The 22,812-nt window shown below is 35.6% G+C and overlaps 1 protein-coding gene across 12 annotated transcripts in view; it reads right to left on the reverse strand.

Moving 5' to 3' along the window:
- Window positions 1-22,812, reverse strand: part of NCKAP5 (NCK associated protein 5) — a 1,127,143-nt gene that overhangs the window by 544,556 nt on the left and 559,775 nt on the right. The gene's annotated exons all lie outside the window — the stretch shown is intronic.

The following is a 22,812-nucleotide window of genomic DNA, read 5'->3' on the forward strand; positions in this document are numbered from 1 at the left end:
TGGAGCCCATGCTGTCGTTTATCAGAGACTCAGAGCTCTGTCTGGCCCTACTGGAACCAAGGCCTTCTTGTCTTTGGTTACAATAGGCAATTCCTAATAGGCCCATAGGAAAGTAGGGACAAATATTTAACCCATCAGGGGTTCTCAGGCACCTTTGAAAACCTTGTGATAACAATTACTACCACTGATAGTCATTAATCAACATCAACATCAACTCAGGACAGATTTATATTTGTGCTAGAGTAAAACTCCACAGTAAAATCTTTTGGAATCTGGAAGTCTAAAACACATAGCTCCTGCTGAGGAATAAGTACAGATCAAATGCTGAGGCGATATGTGCCTATGTGTTCTAAAAAGATCAAGGGGGAATAGACCTTAATTTTGTTATTTATTCACACATCTTCCATTTTCTCATCGACTTCTATTCTCATTTCAAAGGAATTATATTGAAGTCACTTGTGGCTACTCTTAAGCTACTTTCAGTGGTTAAAATAATATGTGTTTGTAAACTGAGTACTTTTCAAGAGCAGGAACTCCTAAAAAATCATGTTGCTTTCTTTGTATGTTAGAAGATGCATTATTGTGAGGGTTTCACTTGTCAGTTACCTTAACACTTTAACTCTAAGTTTCTCTGTCAAACAGTAATTGCATCAGATGAATTTTGAGAATGCTGTAAGTGGAGCCAGTTTTGTAAACTGGCTAAGAACTCTTCCTTGTACATGAAGACTGGATAATTTATCTGTTCTGTAAGCCTGAGTATTCCAAACTAAGATAACTTAAATATGAGCATATCTCAACTGAACAAAACAAGCATCAATTTGAACACCTACTTTAAAACAAGTATTGCCTAAGAAAACAGACAATATAGAGGAAGTGAGGCACAGCAAACAATCAGAGAACAATTCCAAATTCACAGCAAGTAGTCAATTTTCAAACGGTTCCTTGTGTGCAGTTCCATACTATGGGAATACAAAGCAGTGAAAAGCTCCCCAGGGAGTTGGGGAAGTACTTTTCCAAGATATATGAATTAATCTCTTTTAACAATCCCTAGTGATCCATCCACAAAATCTACAGTGCTAAATGGTGTTAAAGAATCTCTTCCAATGGCGCTTTGCTACGAATATTCAAATACTGATCATCACCAGAGGAGGGAAGACGGTAGAAGGCAAAAATCTGGACTTGAAGCAAAGGTGAATTTGAATCTCTTTCCAGCTGTGGATCTTGGGGAGGCTGTTCACTCCTGGGAACTTCATTTGCCTCCTTTATTGGTCTTTGCTGAAGTTATAGTAAGAGAAAAGGACACTAAACAAATTATTATGTATTGCTATGTTATACCTTATATCTAAATGTAAAGGGTTTGGGGATGGTTCACATGATACTCTCATACTTGTTTCTTTTATCATTCCTACTCCAATCAATAACAGTTCTTGGCAATTCTCAGGTGGCTTATAGACCTCCAGCCTGTTTAAATGACTAGACTCAGGCCTGGTTTGCCCAAGCTCTTAAACTCCTATCCTCAGTTTTCCCAGAATCTCTACTTTACATGGTTCTACCAAATGAAAATTTTAAGCATTATTGGATTGGTATAGCAGGGTAGTCTTGGACGTGGGAAATGAAGTCATTTGTTATAGAAACAAATTGTGAGAAATGTCTCATCATGAAGCAATAAGCTTATTTGGATGCCTAGGTAAATATGTTGGTATCAATTTTCCTGACTTTGTGCTATTGACAAATGTAAGGAGAGACTAGACAATGCCAAGTATCCAAAAAACATAGCAAAGGTTCTTGAACAAGGGTGATTTATCTCTCTTCCAGGGGACATTTGGTCATGGCTAAAGATATTTTGATTATCACAACTCGGGGAGAGCTTCTGCTGGCATCTAGTGGGTAGAGGCCCGGAAGTGCTTGAATAGCCTACATAGACTTGTAAGCATTATATGTGTCATGCATATTAGAAGTATATCAAATATATTACAGCTTCACTAGGAACTCTCTTGACAATAATGTGAATTGCAGAGGGAATCAAAATCAATTCTGAAAGTGTTTCTGACATCAAAGGTGACTGCTGGGCCTCAGAAAATAGTTCAGAATAAGACTGACTTGCTTGATTGAGATATTCATAAGATCAACACACAAGTAGGCTGGGCATTCTTTCACAGGATGCAGCAGAATAATGCAGACTACATCCAGATCTCTAGGTTGCTCAGAAATGGCCCCTGATGGACTGAGCTCCGGCAATACATATTGCATCCTCTCTCCTCAACACCCCTCTTTGTGTTGTGCTTATGTGATGTAAAACATCCTTGCTTCAGTTCTCTATGCAGTCTTCCTCACCTACACATGCTTCAGTATTCACCTCAAATGAATCCCTCACTAGTTCATGGAGTTTCTTTAATAAATTTTCAACTCCAAGTCTCATAGCAAATATTTAAGTATATCTAATACTAATTTTTATGTTTCTTTTCTTTTTCTTTTTTTCAAACCATAATATCCTTAGGAACAGGGTCATGACTTTTTTCTGTGCTCCTTACCTTGCTGAACATAGAACCAAATTGTCTTTTCTTAGTGGTCATACTTTGGTTTCAGAGGTGCCTGCATATAAATTTAATGCAACAATACTTTCTAAAGGAAATTTCATTTTAAACTGAATAACAGGAAAGGTAGAAATATGAAAATTATTTAGCTCAATACAAGGGACCAGGTTAGCCAAATGCCACCAGAGTGATGGCTTATTAATTGGTAAATTCAGCCAGCAACGAGGTCCATCTGAAATAGTACTTCATTCTTTTATTCTATCATTTGCTAAGTACTTACTATGTGCCAGACTAAAAGCATAAGCAGTCTCCTTCTACAAGGGGAGACATATAATATCCAGGTCTAGAACGCTAGCCAGAAAAAAATAGATAATTATGTGATTAAAGTAAGCATAGAAATCAAGTGAGGAAAGTGGAATATTATAAAAGTCACTAGGGAGATGGTGAATGTGGAGTATCTGTGGTCTATTTTTGGCTATGTACTGTCTGATCCAACAGAGAAAGATAAAGTTGTCCAGTTTTATCTAAATTCAATGCCTAAACAGTCCATGGGGCAATTGCTACTGTTTTGATAGTAGCCTAGATATTTACAAACAGTCAATCATCTGCATGGGTGGTTTGGTAATGCCATGTGAAATTACACTTAAAAGGCAGAGGCCACAACTGCACACTAAAGACAAAAATATATCATCTTATGAATTTGACATGGGAAAATGTTCTTTGCCAAATTTTTCTATTAATTGGGTATAATTTCACTTATACCTTTGGCCTACATTTTGCTTCAGTATCATCTCTGTGGATGAGAATAATCAAGTTTAAAATATCAGCAGACCACGTAAATCTACAATTCAAGGCTAAATTCTGTACAGAATACAAGTGCTTCATTTAAGATGTACTTTCTATCATGGATTATAAAGTACAAAATGAGTGAATGAGGGTACAGAAGGATTGTGTGACCAGAAATCAGAACTCCTGGTTCTAGATTAGGGTCTCTAAGCCAGGTCCAAAGCAAGTCACTGCATTTTTAAGTTTCTATACTATGTTTTCTAGATGTATGATACAATATGTTCTCCCTATCATGTATTAAGTTAGAGTAAAATATAATGAAATAATAGAGGGAATGGATTTAGAAACAATGACAAATAAATGATGTGCAAGTAGCCAGGTTGATATCAATATTAATTAAAATGCTTATTATAAAATGTAATAGCTTTAACTGTTTTTAGGAATTAAATATGTGAAAGAAATTCTTATTTTCATCTTAATACAAAGCATCTTGTGACTTGCTACTATTATACCTGACAGGTGAAAACCTTTGGTCAGGAGAAATGTGAAGAGAATTTTGAAACGCAATTTAATGAAAACTACAACACATTTCTTCTGTAAGAACCTCATAGCTTTCAGCATAGCTAATTCTCTACTTTATTCTCAGTAAACATTCTTAAAAGCTGGAGGCTTTTGGTTAGCAAGAGATGTGACATTTATAAACAAAGACAATCTTAACTGAATTATTTTTGACAAGTTAAACAAAGGATCCCAAAGAACAGTTCCAAGTGTTTACAGTCAGCATCCAGAGACTACTCTGTGGGACTGTGGCTCATTGAATGCACTGCCTATGGACCAATAAGGTCATCAGAAGAGTAATCCACATTCCTGAGACTGCTGCCTTTGCACTTGCCCCATATGCAACCATAGAGCAATGTTATTTGAGGGTCATTAAACACTCTCTGAAAGCAAACTTCACTCTATGGGAAGTAAACTTTCAATGCACCAAATTCTATTTAGTGCCCTGCAGAAAAGAATTCTGTGAAGAGTATTCTGAAACAGACAACTCATTTTATAGGTGAGCACTCAATCATATAAGCCCAGGAACAGGAAATCAGGTCTTCATCCTCCCAGGCCATCATGGTTTATAACTCTAAGAATGGACTATTATCAAAGTTTTAAAGATCCCCAGAAATGGCCTTTCTACAATCTCCCTTGGAAGCAAATTTCTATCATAAACACACTATTCATAAAATCCTTCCATATGCTTTCTACTTCAGGGAAGATATATTCTTCCTGCATTCATTCATTCATTCATCAACCAACAAATATTTACTGAATGCCTACCATGGCAAAGGTTTTTGGCAGTAATGTCAGAGATGTACTGGAGAGAGAGATGTTCTCTATTCTTTGGATAGGCAACAGCTTTTAACTATTTAGGATCATCATTAGGAGCAATGTATGAACACAGTTGCAAATTTGAAGAAAATATAAGGCCATACAAATGCACTGAACAATTTAAAGAACAAAATTTAGACTTTAGGAATTCTACAGGTCACGTGATCTATGTTCTTCAACAGGTAAATTTGAAAAGAAAGGGAGAGAAAGTAACTTATAGGCTCAAAGAAACTTAAAAGATACATGCATCTTTTTAAACAAATAGGCAAAATTAAACCAAAGTATCTGAGGATACACATACTATGAATCTACTAAAGTCACAGGTTTTGCTATAAAATCATTCAATTGAGAGATGATATTGGGAAGGCTCCCAGAGGATCTTGGGTAGTTGACTGTTTTCTTCCTTGACCTATATTATTTACAAAGGTATTCACCTTAGAATATACTTTAACTAAGATTTTACTTTGAGTTTTATATATTTTTGTTTTATTTTTCAAGAAATATCTATTGATGTGCAAAAACTAGATCTTTGCTGATGGGAGTGCAAAATGGCATAGCTATTTGGAAGACTCTGGCAGATTCTTTGAAACTGAAGCAAATGCTTACTATACAGCTCAGTAATTCCATTTCATTATTTGCCCAAGAGATATGGCAACACCCTGTAAGACCCAGGCATAAATATTTACACCAACTTTAATCATACTCTATAAAAACTGTAGGAAATCCTACTGTCCATCAACAAGTGAATGAATAACAAGCAGTATTATCTATATAAAGAATTATATACTCAGTGATAAGAAAGAATGAATCATTGATGTATGGAAAATCATGTAGTTATCTCAAAAGAATCACACTCAGTGAAGGAACAAGTCTTTCTGGAAGAGACAAACCTACAGTGAAGAATTCAGATGACTCCTTGCCAGGGGATTGGGTTTTAGGTAGGGAACTTATCAGGAACGTGGAGATAGTTTGTGTTTTGATCATGGTGGTAGTTATAAGAAGGTACATGCTTGTCAAAACTTACTCCTATCATATTTTACTCTTTTAAAAAGTGAATTTTCTATAAACCTTATCAAGAACATGAGCTTTTATTATTGAACAGGAATGAATTTAGTTTCCAGCTGTAAAAGTGAACATATTCTTCTGTATCCAGACTTCATTTTGTAAGAATGTGTTGGAGTAGAGATAGAGACACATTAGTCATTGAAAATGTATATACTGAAGAGACCAAATCACTGATAGTTATGATGGCTTTATTCAGGAAATTATTTAGATGTGAAAACAATTAAGATCATTGTTAAGCTCTCTCTGTTGTGGGTTTTTTTTTTTTTCTAAAACTGTTCAAATAAATCCTAAAGGAGACAACATCAGAGCCAAGACCAATAATGATTATGTTCACTGTAGGGTATCTTAACTTCCTTTTGCCAGTAAAGTGCCTTAGTAGTTAATTTTGATTGTCCTCAAAAGAAATTTTTCATCTGGGCTTGGCAGTTTTCTAATTTTGACTTCTCAGTCAAGTAACCAAAACAGACATGGTCCATCAGCCCAACAGAGCGACACTGTGACTACAGTATGGACAATGAGATAGTCCACTTCAACATTCAACATGAAAGCCCATTGTCAGAAACTTCAGAAAGCTGGTTATCACTGCATAATGATTACTTCGTCCAATAAATAAGTGCATTTCATTTTATGATGCACTGTCTTCAAAAGAGTATAAAAAGCATTATAAACTATAATGCGACCCAATTCCCTCATTTTACAAATGAGCAAATTGAGATTCAGAAGGGTCAAATTACTTAACCAGAGTTATTAAGCTAGATATAAGTGTGGCTAAAATGAGGCCCTACAGAAGCCTCTAAACAGAACAGAGCACCTTAAAATGGAAAGGAAACTCCACTATGCCTTAATATTGTGTTTCTTATCAGAAATGAATAATAGTACAACTTCCATGTTGTATACTCCACAACATGTAGCTCTTAACAAGAATTTAAGAATAAACATATAACTCTGTCAATACTTTAAGGCAGAAACAGAAAGAAAAAGGAATGAAGGAATGTTCCACATTCAGTAAGTTAGTAATCACCCAGGGAGCTGAATATTGCTTTTCTTTCTAGTTCTGCACATAGTTGGTTTCAGCTCTCCCACCACCATGCTTTGCTCAAGTGATAGCTTACATGGTAGATCACTAAGATATATACTCCTGAAATGAAAACATGATCTGTATTATGTTAAACAAGCATTTCTAAAGATGCATTTAAAATCTTTTCTTTCATCTGCTGTAATTTGAAGAAAATCTATCCTTGGACCAACACTGTTTTGCCATTTTCATTCGGAGTGGCAGATGAGAGGGGGCCCCCCATTTTTATGAAAAAGTCTCAGCCAGAAATATTGCTGATGGTGTAGAAATAGCAACTCTCCACATCAATAGAAAATTGCCCTCTATATTCATCAGGAGGAACAAGGCACTCAGGAGAGCCAGCCACAGAGATGAGTTAAAGTTGATGATGGTGTGAGACGGTAACAAATGTAGAAGAGGAACAGAAGAGCTGTTGATTGTCCAAAGTCAATTGACAGCTTTTCTCATCTTGTTGTAATAGTCACTCCTTCTAAAGATGCAGAGAAAATGTTCTTTAATGTACCAGACAGATACAGAGACAGAATAGAGTACGTGGGTAGCACATTTAAGGGCATATTATCGTCTTTCATACTCACTTCTATGCCAGGTGCCTATGGCTTCAGAATGGGCAGTAGAAATATGAACCCTAGGATTTCATAAAGTCTCTGAGAGCCTAATATGTGAACAGCAACCAGCGAACCAAGTCAAGTGGTGAAACCATACTCCGTTATGGCTCCTTGAGGTTCAGGAGGCAGCAGACTGCACTTAAGCATAGCAATCAAACAGTGATAGGAGAATCCCCATTACAGTAAGTGAAGAAAAAGCTCCAAGGCAGCAGATCACAGCACCAGGGGAAGGACAGAACAGGAACAGAGAAATCCTGGATGTGTGGGATAAAGTTTGGACTTGATTTGGTTGGTTTTTAAACTATCCTGGATAATTAAGAATGACAAAACCTAATTGTTCCTCTTGCTTAGGTGTACAATGCCTGGTGTATAAACACATGTCGAAGAGTTCAAGGCTGCAAAGAAACACCAATTGATTCCTGATACTTTGAATGTGATACGGTTTACTAACTGAAGAGGATTTCTCAAGTGTGTCAGCCAGGTGGTGTAACTGCCAGACCAATTCTAATTTAAAGCTTCAAATGTGTCAATCATTAATTTCATCCAACTATTCATGCATCAGCATTATGCATTAACAAGTCTGAAATCTGCCTGTCCTGAGTCTGCACAAAATTTCCCTCATTTACAGCTACACTAAAATGCAAAGTTGTACATATACTTACATATATGGTTTGAATGAAATCAGAACTTGTAGAAATGCTTATTTCTTCATAAGCCTATTTTTTAAAATAACTGTTATTACAAGTCAACATATCTTACCCAACTTGGAGATGTTCTTGAAAGTACTCCTCCAGATAAATCTAGTTGATGTGCAAACAGTTCATTTACTCCAGGTAGAATAATGAAACTGAGGATAAATCCTTATTTCTTTACCCAGACAGGAAGACAGAGACATAGCCTTAGTCTACACCACTAAGCTGGCTGGCTGGACAAGCACAATTCTGACAAGCCGTCAGGGTGGGAGGAGAATTATGGAATTAGAGATGATTACAGAACTAATCCCTCATAAAATATGCCCAGCCATGTATACCACCAGACAGTGGTTAAGCAATCACCATCACATCTGGAAAGCATCTTTGATTTATATCACAAAAATAATAAGAGCATCAAGAGACAGCCCTAAAGATGCCACCATCTGCGTTTAGGTACCCTCTTATTAAAGGGCTCTACCAACTGTGGGGACAGTTTAATTTGATAGTACCTATTTTTTCCTTCTTTGTATTTACATTTAGGAATATAAATGGTCAAAACAAGTTTGTTATGCTTGTCCGCATCATCCTCCATGCAGGCAATTTCTGATCTATGAGTTTAGAGCTGATTTTGTAACTTCTAGTTGCATATTGTTTTCTTTTATTGCCCAAACTTTGGACCATTACTAATCATTATACCCTAATCAAGGTATAATGGTCAAAAGGAAGGAAGGGATTGTGGATGGAAGTTTGATGGTGACATAAAGGGAACCACTCACTCATTCTTATGGATTTTTATTATAAGTGAGTCCATTACTCATTAATACATATAATTACAAATGTTCAGGATTGCCTTGTGCATTCAAGTCATTGGGCCCAGCACACAGCTGAAATTTCAAATACCCAGAACCTGGACTGACTTTTTTCACTCACTCATCCCAGTACCTGAAGAACTCCATTTTCCACATGCCCCCAACTGTCCCAGTCTCTAACTTTTTATTCAGTTCCTTCTCCACATCGTATTGTCTCTAAAGATGAGACTTGGACGCCCTTAAGTGCTATTTAAAGGCTCCCCTGTTTATTATGCTATCAAATATTCCAAGAAAACTGTTATACGACCCAATGCAGGCACCCAACTCTTATCACTCTGCGAAAAAAAATTAGAAAATGCAGGTACACGTATGTGTAGATATAGTACATGCATATAGATAGATCAATAGATAGACAGACAGACAGAGAGATAGATGTTGTCATGAATCTGCCATAGAGTGGTTGACTTAAGAGTTTTGACAATAGAATAGTTTTTATTTCACCAGATCCTTCAGACATGGATCCAGTATTCTTATTTCATGTATTAAAAAAAATTTAGAAACTGTTTAACTTTTCAAACGTAAGTGATATAGAAGTAGTGGCACTCTTAAGAATCAATCCTAATTTACACCATCTTGAACCAATATCAATTTTATCCATTGATGTCTCCTATGAAGGGGGCCTGTCTGATACATACGCTTATGAACTTATATCCAGAGATAATGTCCCTCTATTTAGGAAGGCAGTAGCTTTTGACTGTGAAATAAGAATTACCTCTCTCTCATGTATTCCTTTTCAACCAGTTGCTCATTTTCAGAAAAGCTGTTGGGCTATGTGACTATGACTACCTGTCACATTCACTTTTGTGACCTTTATTTTCTGCTTTTATTTTTACAGCCTTATTGTAAATCTACCTTCTATTGTAAGATATGCGACATTCTTTGACAAAGGAGTTTATGGACAATTTTAAAAGAAAACCTCAGCTCATGAACAAAGTAAGTCGACATCCCAAATAATATTCCACACCAAATGAACTAATTAACCCAGAATAAAAAAGGATAAAATTATGAATATAACACTTTTAATTCAATGTAATAGTTTGGATTATATAAATTATATGAATATTTAAATGCTGAACATGTTGGAGGACATATTCTGTAATACTGAAATTTTTACAATGACTTAAATTAACAGGATTATTTAAATAGCATTCCTAGAAATATCTTCAAAACCAAAATTTAAATTGTGAAAGGCCATCAGACATGGTTCATTAGATCTCCCCAAATTATCATGTAATTATCTTATCTGTTATTTATGTTTAATCCCCTCCATCTTTCACTGATTTACATTAGTTGTCTGGCTGTAATTGGACTTGAACTTTTCAGTTTCAATGAAAGTTTACATAAGAAAACTGATTATGCTGGGGAAAAAAATCTCACAAAAGCAGTATGTAGAATCAACCACTATTTATTATACATATAATTATCTTTTCTTTCAGCTTAGGATACAATCTTGGCTCTTCTATAATTCAAATCTGTATAGAATTGTCATTTGATTTACAGCGGATGACCCAGCATCAATATGAAAAATAATTCACTGTGTCATGAGACTCACATCATGGAAATCAATAGCTTGAATATCAAAACATCTCAATTAGACACTGGCAAAGGCAAGATCTGCCTCCTCCTTACCTGTATCAATAAAATGGCAAGTATTTAAAAACGGTGCTTCTTTTAAAGTTGGTTTTGGAGGATCTATTATTTCCATTTGGGACACTGATAAGAATTCCCATGAAATGGAAGAGAGGGATGGGGTGTGGATTTGTTACAATATTGACTGGTGCATTTCTAAGGCACCTTGTAAGGCAACTTCCCAAACATGACACTGCTTGGGAAAAGCTCATTTTGGAGGAGAGAAAACAAATTATTTTCCTTGGTTTTATAAATGCTGAAGAATAGAAATAAAAGTCTCTTATCCCTCACAGGGACCCGGTACCTGGTCCAAGGACTGTAAATACCCAAGTTTTTTTTTTTTTTTTTTTTTTCTTGTAACTGAATAGATTTTAACATAACAGGTTGAACTGTCACCCAGCCCATATTAACTATAATTGCAGTTGAAAGATTCTAACTGTGCCAGAATTAAAGCTAAAAAGAACTCCTTTTACTGAATCCACCCTTCAAATTCTAGTTACATTTTTTTCTTTTTCTTTTCTTTTCTTAGTTTTGGTACTGGGAAATTGAACCCAGAGGTACTTAACCACTAAGCAACATACCCAGCCTGTTTTTACATTTATTAGATACAGGGGTCTTGTTGAGCTGCTTAGGGCCTTGCTAAGTTGCTGAGTCAGGCTCTGAACTCATAATCCTCCTGCCTCAGACTTCTGAGCAGCTGGAATTACAGGTGTGTGCCACCATACCTGGCTAGTTATATCTTTTTAAAAGAAAGGTACACATTGTTTTGGTTTGCTTTATTTTATTTTCTTTAGCACTTGTAAATGAGTTTTTCCTAAATGATTAGATCCACACTTACTAACCTAAAATAGGATTGGGATGACTAGAACAATCTCATTCCTCTGGCTGACCAGACATGGGACATGGTCATAGATCACAAATTCAACACATATTCACAAAAGACCTTTCAAGAAGCCATCAGGGAGAAAAGAAGGCAACCAGTGTTAATAGAGCTGAGATTACTTCAAGGGGAAGTGAAAAGTTTCAGAAAATTGGTCCAGATGTAATAGGATGACTGGGTCAAAATAGAGTCTAAAATGTTAGGAAATAAGCAACAAAAGTTTGCACATTGGAGATCCCCAGCCTGAGGTATGCACAAAGGCACACCTCTCAGTCAAGAACAGTACCTGGAGAACTGCTGCTGCAGACCACGCATCTGTACTCTGTTGCGCTCCGACTCAAGGGTCACCTCCTGCAACCGCTTCTCACTTGAAGACGCAAGTGTCTCTCCTCTTCCAATTCGTGTATCAGCTTCTCATGCTGTGAGAAACACAAGAAAAGGACTTTCAAGAAGGTATTTAAGACAAAAAATAACTAGTAATAACTGTTGGTCCCTAAATGCTAGCATGAGCTTCATATGTGTTAATTTCATCCCACTGACAACACAGGGAAATAGATTTTTATCTCTTGTTAAAGAACAGAGAATCAAGATCAATGAGATGTAAGCAATGTATCCAGCATCAAGAAACCAAAAAGTAATAGATTTTTGTGTACTGGATGACTTGATTCCAAAATTTGATAATTTCCCCTAAACCAAGTTGATTTCTATGAAGAATGATGACCCCCAAATACTATCAAAAGCAAAGTAATTCAGATAGTAATTAATAAGAGCATTATTACCTGTTCAAAATGATATCACATCCTCAATGTTTCCATATTCTTTATACTATTGTTTTATAAAGGACAAAAACTCTCAAATTAATGATAATAAGACTAATGAATGAGTTTTAATTTTGCTATATTAGAATTTCGGATATAAAAATAAGCAAAATCGCCCACTGTTTTTATAATTCTAGATAAATAGTTCATTTCACCAATGAGATTAGGTATCAAAAAGACTGACTCAGAGTAGTGGTTCTGCAAGGGCTCAGATCCTCCTTATAATATTGATTCAGTTATGCTCTTTTTTGTTTTGTTTGGGTTCTGTTCTTGTAGCCATTTTTTAAGCTTGCCATGCTTATCGCCACTACTAAATTGAGCACTTTGCATACACAATTTGTAATTCTATGATAAAACCAAAGATGCAGGGCTTTATTGCAAGGAACATAAATTCCTAAAGAGAAAGAAGAGAAGCAGAGACTTCTATGTTGACATAAATCAAACCCTATTACTCTGTCCCATGGATTACATGGGGCATACTCACAGAAAGTGACAGCAAAGATGAATTTTCTCTAGCTCTAACTTATGGAGGGAAAGTTATCCTGAGGATCATGAAGAAAACATCACAGTCTAATCTAGAAATGAATCATGATCCTCTAAAAATGCCTACCCATCCCCTTTCCTCTGCACCTTTGACCATATCCTAGCTTCTGCTTCAAAGGCTCTCCAAGGTCTCTATTGGAAGCCAAGGGCTACTCTCAGGTTCAGCTACAGCCATATCTTCTGTATCTTTTCCTCACCAGACCATCATTCTCTCCCTTCATTGGATTCCTATAGCACCAACTCTACTTACCACCCTGGTGGTCCTTAACATTATTTCGTTGTTATTTTCCATATACACCTATCATAATTTTCCAACTGGATAAACATTTGTTGGAGATTACAACTATGTCGTAGGTGCAAATGCAATTTGTACTTTTAGTCCATGATCTAATAGTAGCACTGGAAACATCTGCTTATTGATTGTGATGCAATCTTTTGTTAAGTCCTTAGTCAGGTTTTAACCCCCAAATCAGTTCCTTTCATCAACATCAGAAAAAAATGAAATTTTTATGCTGTCACTTTAGAATGTGACATTCTTGAAAACTTTGGAAAGGAAGAAAAATATTGGTTATGGAAAAGAAATATGCTAATTAAAGTAAACTTGTACAAATGGCTAAAATGGTGAATTTTAGACGTACACACACACACACATATATATATATATCAATAAAAATACTACTCAATTATTACACACACAATCAACATTTCTCTCTGTATGGGATCATTAGAGTCACATATGCTATAATTTCTCTTAAAGTTGCAAATTTGTTCCAATGCAATTGATAAATCGGGGAACAATTTGAGCATGATATAAATCTCACATTTGCTTCTGGTTGACTTCATTCATGAGAAAAAAAATTGTACCCTGCTGACCCAAGTTGCATAGAAATACACAAAATACATTTCAAAGAGACTTCAGTCCACCATGCCCATTATGAGCCACATTCTTTCTGTGCTACCACTTCATGGTAACTTAGAAGCTGCATTGCTTTGACACCCACACCCACAAGTCAACTGTAGGGTCTTTTTCAAGGTAAAATGTCAAATTCATTGCAGTATTTATGTATTTCTTAACCACTGAACACATGGAAAACTTCACTATCATTTTTATTAGGTTTCTTTTTTTTTAAGGTGTCACTTACAAAGTTTTTAGTATTGCATTCCTAGTCACATTTCCCGCCTTATGATTTCTATCGTGTGGTTTTGCAGAGTGCAGTGATTTTTAGAACTATAATGTCATGTTATAGCAGGGCAGACTGTACATCACAATAGAGAGTAAGAAATCAGAATCAAGAACAGAATTCCAAAGTGCTTTCCCTTTCACTTCCCCTTGACAAGCAAGGAGTTGAGTGGAGCACAAAGAATCAAACATAAAAACAAAAGGATATCTGAAGTTCAAGTTTTGTTCTACAAATGATCTTGTCTATACATCTTAGCCCTCACACAGCAACAGAGCTTGCATTAACTCTTGCTTAACTGAGCTATCCTCTCATGAAACCTCAAAGGGAGGAGATTCCAGTTTCCCTGGGTAATTCATTTTATTTTTTAAAAAATTCAAATAAAGGTCCATTAAAAACACTTTTAAAAAATAAAAAGGAATATACTTTGCTTAAATGGAAAAAGATCTTTCTATAGAGATTGACATTATGGTAGCTTTACTAATAATGGTTAAAAAATTCAAAATGGTCTTATTTTGAAGATGTTATTATTTAATGCTGAAAATACTTCCCCTAAAACCACTTATATACTTGATCAAATGTACAATTTTAGCACCTTTCAATACACAATTTACAAGGAACATAGTCCAATTGGGATTCATCTGGAAGAGTTGCCAGCACAAACCTGTAAATACAGACTGGGGAGATATGCAGATTTAAGTTAAAGGGCGTCTGTTTGGGACTGGGAAACACTATAGAAATAAACTCAAGAAAGAAGTTTTGAGGAATGACCATAATTTGCAGATTTCCCAATGGCAAAGAAGACTCCTTTCTCACCAGGCACTGTGGTGCACACCTGTAATTCCAGCAACTTGGGAGAACTGCAAGTTCAAGACCAGCCTCAGCAACTTATCAAGGTCCTATGCAATGTAGTAAGAGCCTGGGATATGACTCTGTGATTAACTACTCTGGGTTCAATCCCCAGTACGAAAAACAAACAAACAAACAAAAATCCAAAAACAAATTATTCCTCTGAAGCAAGAAATGATAAAACTCAAATCAAAATCCTCAGTTCCAAATTAAAAGAACTAACAAAGCATAACAATTAAATGCAAACATAATTTCAGGTGGAGATGGAAGAAACTAGAAATTTCCTGAAATTGATGATTGTACTGTGAAAATACAAGTAAAGGGTTAGAATGTTTACAACTAAATCACAAATGACTATGGTTGGGGAAGACAGGGAATTAAAGATATGGCAAAATGTTAAAAATTTAGTGCAGAGTATATGGGGATTCTTTGCATTCTTCTTCCAATTCTTGTTTCACAATAAAAACTTTAAAAATAAAAAAAAAATTCTTCTGCTAATGTTTTAAGAGTTGCTTAAATCATTCAAGTATTAGAAGTCATTCTATATACATGTTCCCAGGAAGGAGAAAAATCTATGTAAATTCTGATAATTCCCTCATTTAATAGAGAGCTACACTGGGGAAAGGAACTATGTGTTATCCAATGAATTCATTCATTTGCTTAAGACACATGTGTTCACTGAGGAGCTACTATGTACCAAACACTGGACCAGCTCTGGAGGCAAGCAATGCACCAAATAGGCATGATTCTGACTTCAACAGAGTAACAGAGCAGAGGCTAGTACCAAAGGAACTACCACACAGGAAAATGTGTTGGTTCCACTGATGAGTAATTAAAGATTGCTGACATCATAGCAAGAGAAACTGATGTTTTTGGTGGATTAGGGAAAGGCTTCTCTGAGTGAGCAGCATTGACACCAAAACCTCTGTGATCACTTGGTGGCTGCTAGGTGAAGAGAAAGGATCAGCATGCCAGGTGGATGAGCAGCAAGTGCAGAATTCTTTGTCACACATGGCAAGAACAAAGAGACTCCTCATGTAACTGAAGCCTGGTGAGCAAGAAACAGTCACAGCATGTGATAAAAGGAAATAGCAGAGGCTGTACACTGGTAGACCACGACCAGCTTATCAAGGACGTGGGACTACAATCCTGAAAAAGAAATGGTCACTTGTACGAAGCTTAATTCAGGTGAGGTGATAGGATCTGATTAAGGTTTTGCAGAGTTCATTCCGACTACCTTGTGGAGAAAGAACAGAATTTAGAGGCTAAATTACAGAATGAGGAAATATTTAAATAGAGACCTGTGAATACTACCAGCTTCTAGCTTGAACTGCATCATTCACAAAGTAGGTGGTTTTGGACAGCCACATAGATTAACTCTTCACTGTTTTAAGCCAGTTCCCTCTATACATTGAGAAGAACAAAATGTCCCATCTACATTCATAGTAATGCTGTGAGGAAACAAGCAAATAATAAGTATTTTAAAAAATAAAAAGTCCTTTAAAAAATTAAGATGGATTTTATTATTAATGAACAGCCTCTAATTTATGTTAAATGCATAATTATGATATATTTTAACACTTATATGAATGCAATGGTTTGGGAATCAATACTTTAATTACACTTTAAAACCAATAAGAACATTTGTCTGGCTCACCCTTGGCAGAGAATGCATAAGTGTGTTGCAAATGTGATATTTCAAAAATAAATGTGCATTGCACTGTAAGATATTTAAGAAATAAATTTATTTTGAATTGTACACAATAAAAATTTAAAAATTAAAATTTAAAGTCTAATTTAAAATAAAATATATTAATGGAATGATATAGCTTATATTATCTAATGTAGTTTCAGCTAATTTTGATAAATTCTGTAGGAATTTTAGCCTTTAATGATCATTACATGCTAGAGAAATATTCTAGTGATACTTCTTTTAAAAAGTTAAAATATATTTTAAAACATATCATACATTAATATTGTAGGAAAGACATTTTTAAGTGGGTTTTAATATGCGAATAAAGAAACAATTATGGATGCCATTGAAAATGTATACAACCCTTTATTTGGCCTTCCCTAAAAGTTATTTTTAACCCCATTATGAACTATAATTTCAAACAGATGGTCTGATAAATGGTGTGCCAAACCCTTAGGGAGAAATTGAAATATGAACACTTGATTTCAAATCTAAAATGTCAATATGTACCTCTATCCTAAATCTAATTATATTTGGTGACTCTCATTACATCAGTAGGTGGTAATACTGGCAAAGTAAAAGGAGATTGAAAGAGTTTGAAGGACAGGAATTTCTTTAGTTGGTGTGCAAATTCTAGTGCCACCATACATGGCCACCTGTTAAGTAAAATTTCCACCATGGCAGGAGAGGCCCCACCCTCATCTGCTCAAGGCATACCTCTGTGACTCCTGCTTAGTGAATACAAAGAGGCACCAGCCCTCTCCAGGGTGTTCTGCACTGACCTGGTGCTTGAGAGATGTGTGATGACATACAGAACAGTTTTCACAATGTTTCTTCTAAAAAATTTCCTGAAATGTGGTCAAGTTGCAAAACTCTTATCATAATACTTGTGATGAATAATACTGTAGATCAAAGATCCTAGGAGAAACATTAGTAACCCAGGATAATAAGAGAACCTTAAACATAGCAAGAAATTAACATAGGCCATCAGAGAAGGTTGTAGGGATTAAATTATATTTCTGAGTATTGATGGGAAAACTATATGAGCTTATTCAAAAAATGTAGGCTCTGGCACACAAGCTATATATTATCAATTGGAATTCAAAATCACATGGTCTACTAGAAAAGATGAACACATTTAAGTCAATGATACAATTATAAAGCAAAGACCAAATCATCAACTCAGAACTTCTAGATCTAATTAAATCATCTTATTAATTAGTACCCAAAAACTCACAGGTATCTTTCTCCATGTGCTCACTGGTCAATATCCAATATATTATATGAAACAGTCTAAGAATCACAGGGACCCAGAATAACCCTTTTAATTCTTTTGCTATTGGAGAGTCTAAAATTGGCAGCCAATTGTTTTTTTTTTTTTTCTTTAAAAGTATATAAGCTATAAATCAGCAGAAAAATTAGACTAATGTTTTCATGAAAACTAGTTTTTAATTAAAAGACTCTATATCAACTAAATTCCATCAAACCAACATAAAATGGATCTGAATTAAGCAGTAATTATTTCATCTAATTGCAGCCTCATTTTGCTTTTACACGAATTGCAATGTATTTTTCATAAAGCCTCTGAATTCAATATCCCCATTAAGTGATGAAAGATTCAGGCAGCCTAGAAGCCAGAGAAGACAGATAAGGAGCCTTAAGAATTGATTTTTTGGAAGTCCCGTAGTTGGCTGCAACAGAAGAATCAGAATCTAGATTTGAGATGTCTTACTAGGATAGAAACAGCTAGTATATATTCCCAGTGCTGTTAACATCACAGAGAGAACAAAGTTTAAAAAAAAAAAAAAAAAAAAAGATGCAGAGCTTGGCTTAAAAAAAAGTGAGAGAAGAGTGAAAAGGGTGAAAGAGACAGAGGAGGACACGGGTGGAGGTGGGAAATGGAGATTTCAAGGGTAAAGAAGACAAGTGGGCACTTGGATGAATCTCAGTGTCTTCAAAGAGAGTTCTACCAGGAAAAGTGTAGTAGGTGAATCACCACATAGGACTCACTCCAGTTTCTTAGGCAAAGATTAGTTGGTATTTATTTGTTAGAACTGGGGTACAGATATGAACATTATGGGAATAATATTTTCAGGTTGGGTTGTAAAGAAGGCAAAGCAAAATGATTTGCATGTTAAGGACAGTATGCATGGTAAAGAAATGATAGGAAACCCATAACAGATTATGGGATCCAACAAAAAGAAAAACAACTTGCTTTTAGAGTGCAGTCAGTGATCTTTGTTATTATCGACTACAATGAAGAATAAAAGGGTAATATTGTGTCCAAAATATACACAGAGCTGAAAAAAATCAGGAGTAAATAAATGTATATATTGACCCATTTCTCACACTTTTCACCAGTATTAAGCATCTTCATTTTTCACTGTCATGGTTCCTGAGGTGGCGGATGAGGCTAGTCATCTGGCCTGTCATTTGGCTCACCAGTCACCTTGCTATCCCTTGGAAATACACTTACTTTCTCTGGACCTAAATGCTAAAATGCTAAGGTCCCTTCCAAGCTCACATTGTATATAGCCGTGAAGTTAGCCATATCCATATCAAGAAAATCTTGATTACTAATACTATTAAAGATATAAAGAGAAGAAACAGTGTCCACGAGATGCTGTGTCAGTGTGAACATATATTGGGGGTCAGTCAAAACACGGATTTCATTTGATGAAGATAACTAACACCCTTCTTTGGAAAATTAGGTGAATGAAGCTAGAGATTTAAGAGGCTAACTATGGTTTTCTTGGCTAGTGTAAAGCAAGCAAGAAGTTAAAGTGATGATATTGCAGTTTGCACAAATGGGAAGTGGTGAAAACAGAGTCCAGAAGATCAGTTTAAATTTCATTCCCTAACAATTAGAGGTCTCTGTAGATTTGAAGGAGACTGACCTAATCTAAATGACTTTGACTAAGGTAGTTCTTCCTCCATGTGGGCTCCAGAAGTGAGACTACTGTTAAGAGGACAGAGCTGACTGTGTCTTTTATTACTGCCATTCATTAGCAATGGTTTCTTGAGTGGGAAAAGGCTTCTCCACAGGGCTTTCTGGCTCACTGACTTTCTGATTTCAACCAGCTTCTCAGAAAACCATTTCTTTCCAAGGCTTTGAATATCTAATATTACAGGGACCAACCAAGGAAAGCAAGACATGAGTAATAAGCCAGGTAGGTGGCAAACCTGGTGTCAGGAGTCTGCTGTCTAATGCAGACACACTCTCCATTATGCCAATCTTTCCCTTGAGTTTATTTGGTCAAAGGGCTCAGTTCTTGACTTGACTCAGAAAACAGTTTCATTTACTTGACCAATGGGTTCTTTTATAAGAAGTCAATGGACTCATTCTTCTCCCCTGGTCACAGATCTTTCGCTGTTGTCATGTCCATTCGTCACAATTAACAATAGCTATTAATTATTCTATACTCTTGGGGATTCTCCAAAGTCAATTTCTTTAAGTGCCTTCATACTTGATTGAACTCTTAGGGATTCTTTCCTGTGGAGGCAGTATATTCTATAAAAGGAAGGGGTGACATTTCAGATTTTAGAAATTTTTACTTCCAATTCTGTACCCTGCACCACCTACACACTTTTAGAGTGACCCTAGATTGTTTTGTGCCCCTTTCACCCCCACTGTTACTTTTCTGCCCACACCCCAAAACAACCAAAGAAAAATTAATGGATCCCTAACCAATTACTTTCCATCTCAAATGTGGGGCAATGTATTTCTCTATTTCTTCTTACAGAAGACTCAAGGATCTTTTATTTTCCCTTTCTATACTCTAGTCTTCAACTTCAGGTATATTTACTATGATGGTTAACATTTTGCTTGTCAAAATAATGTCTCTTATAAACCACCTAATATTGGTTTATCTCACTCACTTGTGTTCTTAATAATCAACTTAGGTTTTGAAAGTTGTATGATGTCATATCCTTTGCTAAGAATTTCATATAAAACTATTTTCCCCATCTCCTCAAAAAGCATACTTTCTGAAAATGGGGATTAGGACTTGTACTTAGTAAAAACGTTCCATGGAACATTTGCATATTGTCCAGCAGTCCTGAAGTCCTGCAATAAATACCTCTTGAGTTTAACTGAGCTTTTGACCTCCTACTCCTTTTTCCTTAGTTGGCAGCCAACTCTAGGTTTGCAAAATTTCTATCAGTAGCAACCTTTTGTCTTAATCCTGATGCTAAGATAATGTGATGAGATTTTTCTTTGAATTAGAATCTCCATTGGCACATGTCACTCCATCATTTTCTTTCCTTTGCCATTGCCTTCTCCCCACAACCCATACATTGCAGTTCCAACTTCATATTCATCTCTTACCTGCTTAGACACTTTCATTTATTGACTAGTAAGTAAAAATTTCATTTCTTAGAGGATTTTTAGTGGTTCCTTTAAAAAGCATTGTAATCTTATTAGGATGGTATATTTTACTGTTCTATTTGTTCACCCTACTAGCTTTCCTAGAATTGTGAGAGCAAAAAAGAAAAACATTCAGACTAAGAATCCTTTTATCCTTGTAGTTGGAATCCTTATATTTCTGTCTTTCTTCAATGATGGGTGTAATTATGTGTATGAAAAATTAAGAGTATTTGCTATGATAATTATCCACTCTTCTAAAATAAGAGAATAATTATAATGTCAACAACTGACTGTACAAGGTGCTACTGGAGCTTTTAAGTCTGCCAGAGAAATGACTTCCAGGATCTTTGTAATTAGTATTAATTCTCGTAATACTTTTATTTGTTATTTTTAGATACACATGACAGTAGGGTGTATTTTGACATCTTGTACATACATGGAGTGCAACCCATTTCAGTTTTGATCCCATTCTTGTGGTTTGTACATGATGTGGAGTTACACTGGTCATGTGTTCATATACGAGCATATGAGAGTCACATCCAATTCATTCTACTGCCCTTCCTATTCCCAGCTTCCTTCTCTTCTCTTCATACCCCTTTGCTTGTCATAATACTTTGTATTCATCTGGAAAACATACTTCATACTGTTCACTTCTTTGTGGAAATTTCCTTTAAACAAAGCCTTGGGAACAACTGGACTAATTTTTATGAGACTAATTCCTATTATTTTATGATATTAAAATATATTAGGAAACTGAAAAATTTTAAACATGGTTTTAAGCAGTTTGCCTTATCCTTGTTAGCAAATGCAAGCTTCCACATTATATCACGCCATTAAAAGGTCAGCTAGAATACTTAAAAAATCAATGTGGAACGAATCACAAGCTATGGTTCAATGCTTTGGTATTTCATTTCACACAATGACCAAAGTTAGGAGAAACTGAAAATATTGCATATTGAATGATTAGTTTGTATTATTTCTGAGAGGTAAGCTTAAACAGAAATATCATTTTTATGTTGAAATCATTAAAGACCTATAAATGAGCTGAATGAGCACAGTTAATCTTTCGAAATGGAAAATGTGTACTCTTAAAAGACCATCTGAGTGGCTTTTTAAGAGTCCACTTAACCATTGGTTAATCACACAAATGCCTTATAGTAGATCATCTCAGTTTCTGAGTGGTGGTACTCTCAAGTAGAAGCAAATGGAAAACATGGCCCCCCCCACGTACAAATATACACAGAAAAAAATAGACCAATATGGACTGTAGTCACCAGTAATGGTATTGGTGTCGGATGCAGAGCTAGGAATGGAATGGAACATCTCACAGTGGAAAGACCTAACTCATAACTACAGGTATTTAGTGTGTAACTTGAGCATCAAATTGTATTATTAGGGCCCTTTTTATAATCTCCTGGATTCTCCCTAGTTCTTATTCATAGTTAAACTTTCAACCCCCTCATGCAGAAGTCTCTCTGGAAGGCTTTGCCAGATTTGAACACAGGCACAGTTAATTTTTCACATGGATACCTGACTCTTTTCTTTCTATAGGGCTAACGATCAAAGGGAAATTGAAGACTTCACACTTGGAAAGGTGCTTTAGACCACCAAGTACAAATCAGGTCCAAGAAGGTTCTAATTTGTCCAGGGTGATCCAGCTGATCCTAAGTCTGCCGTTGTACGTATAGGAAATCAAACATCATCTTTCAGGATTTAGTTTCCAGACAGTTCAACAAAGAACAAATTATCAAAAGTTGGTGAAATTTTGCATTTGAACCCATAAGATTTATATGTAAAACTTTCATCTACATTTCTAAATTATTTTCTTTTGCAATACACATCTTTATATATAA

Source organism: Sciurus vulgaris (genome assembly GCF_902686455.1).
Source record: "Sciurus vulgaris genome assembly, chromosome: 3".
Lineage (NCBI taxonomy): Eukaryota > Metazoa > Chordata > Mammalia > Rodentia > Sciuridae > Sciurus > Sciurus vulgaris.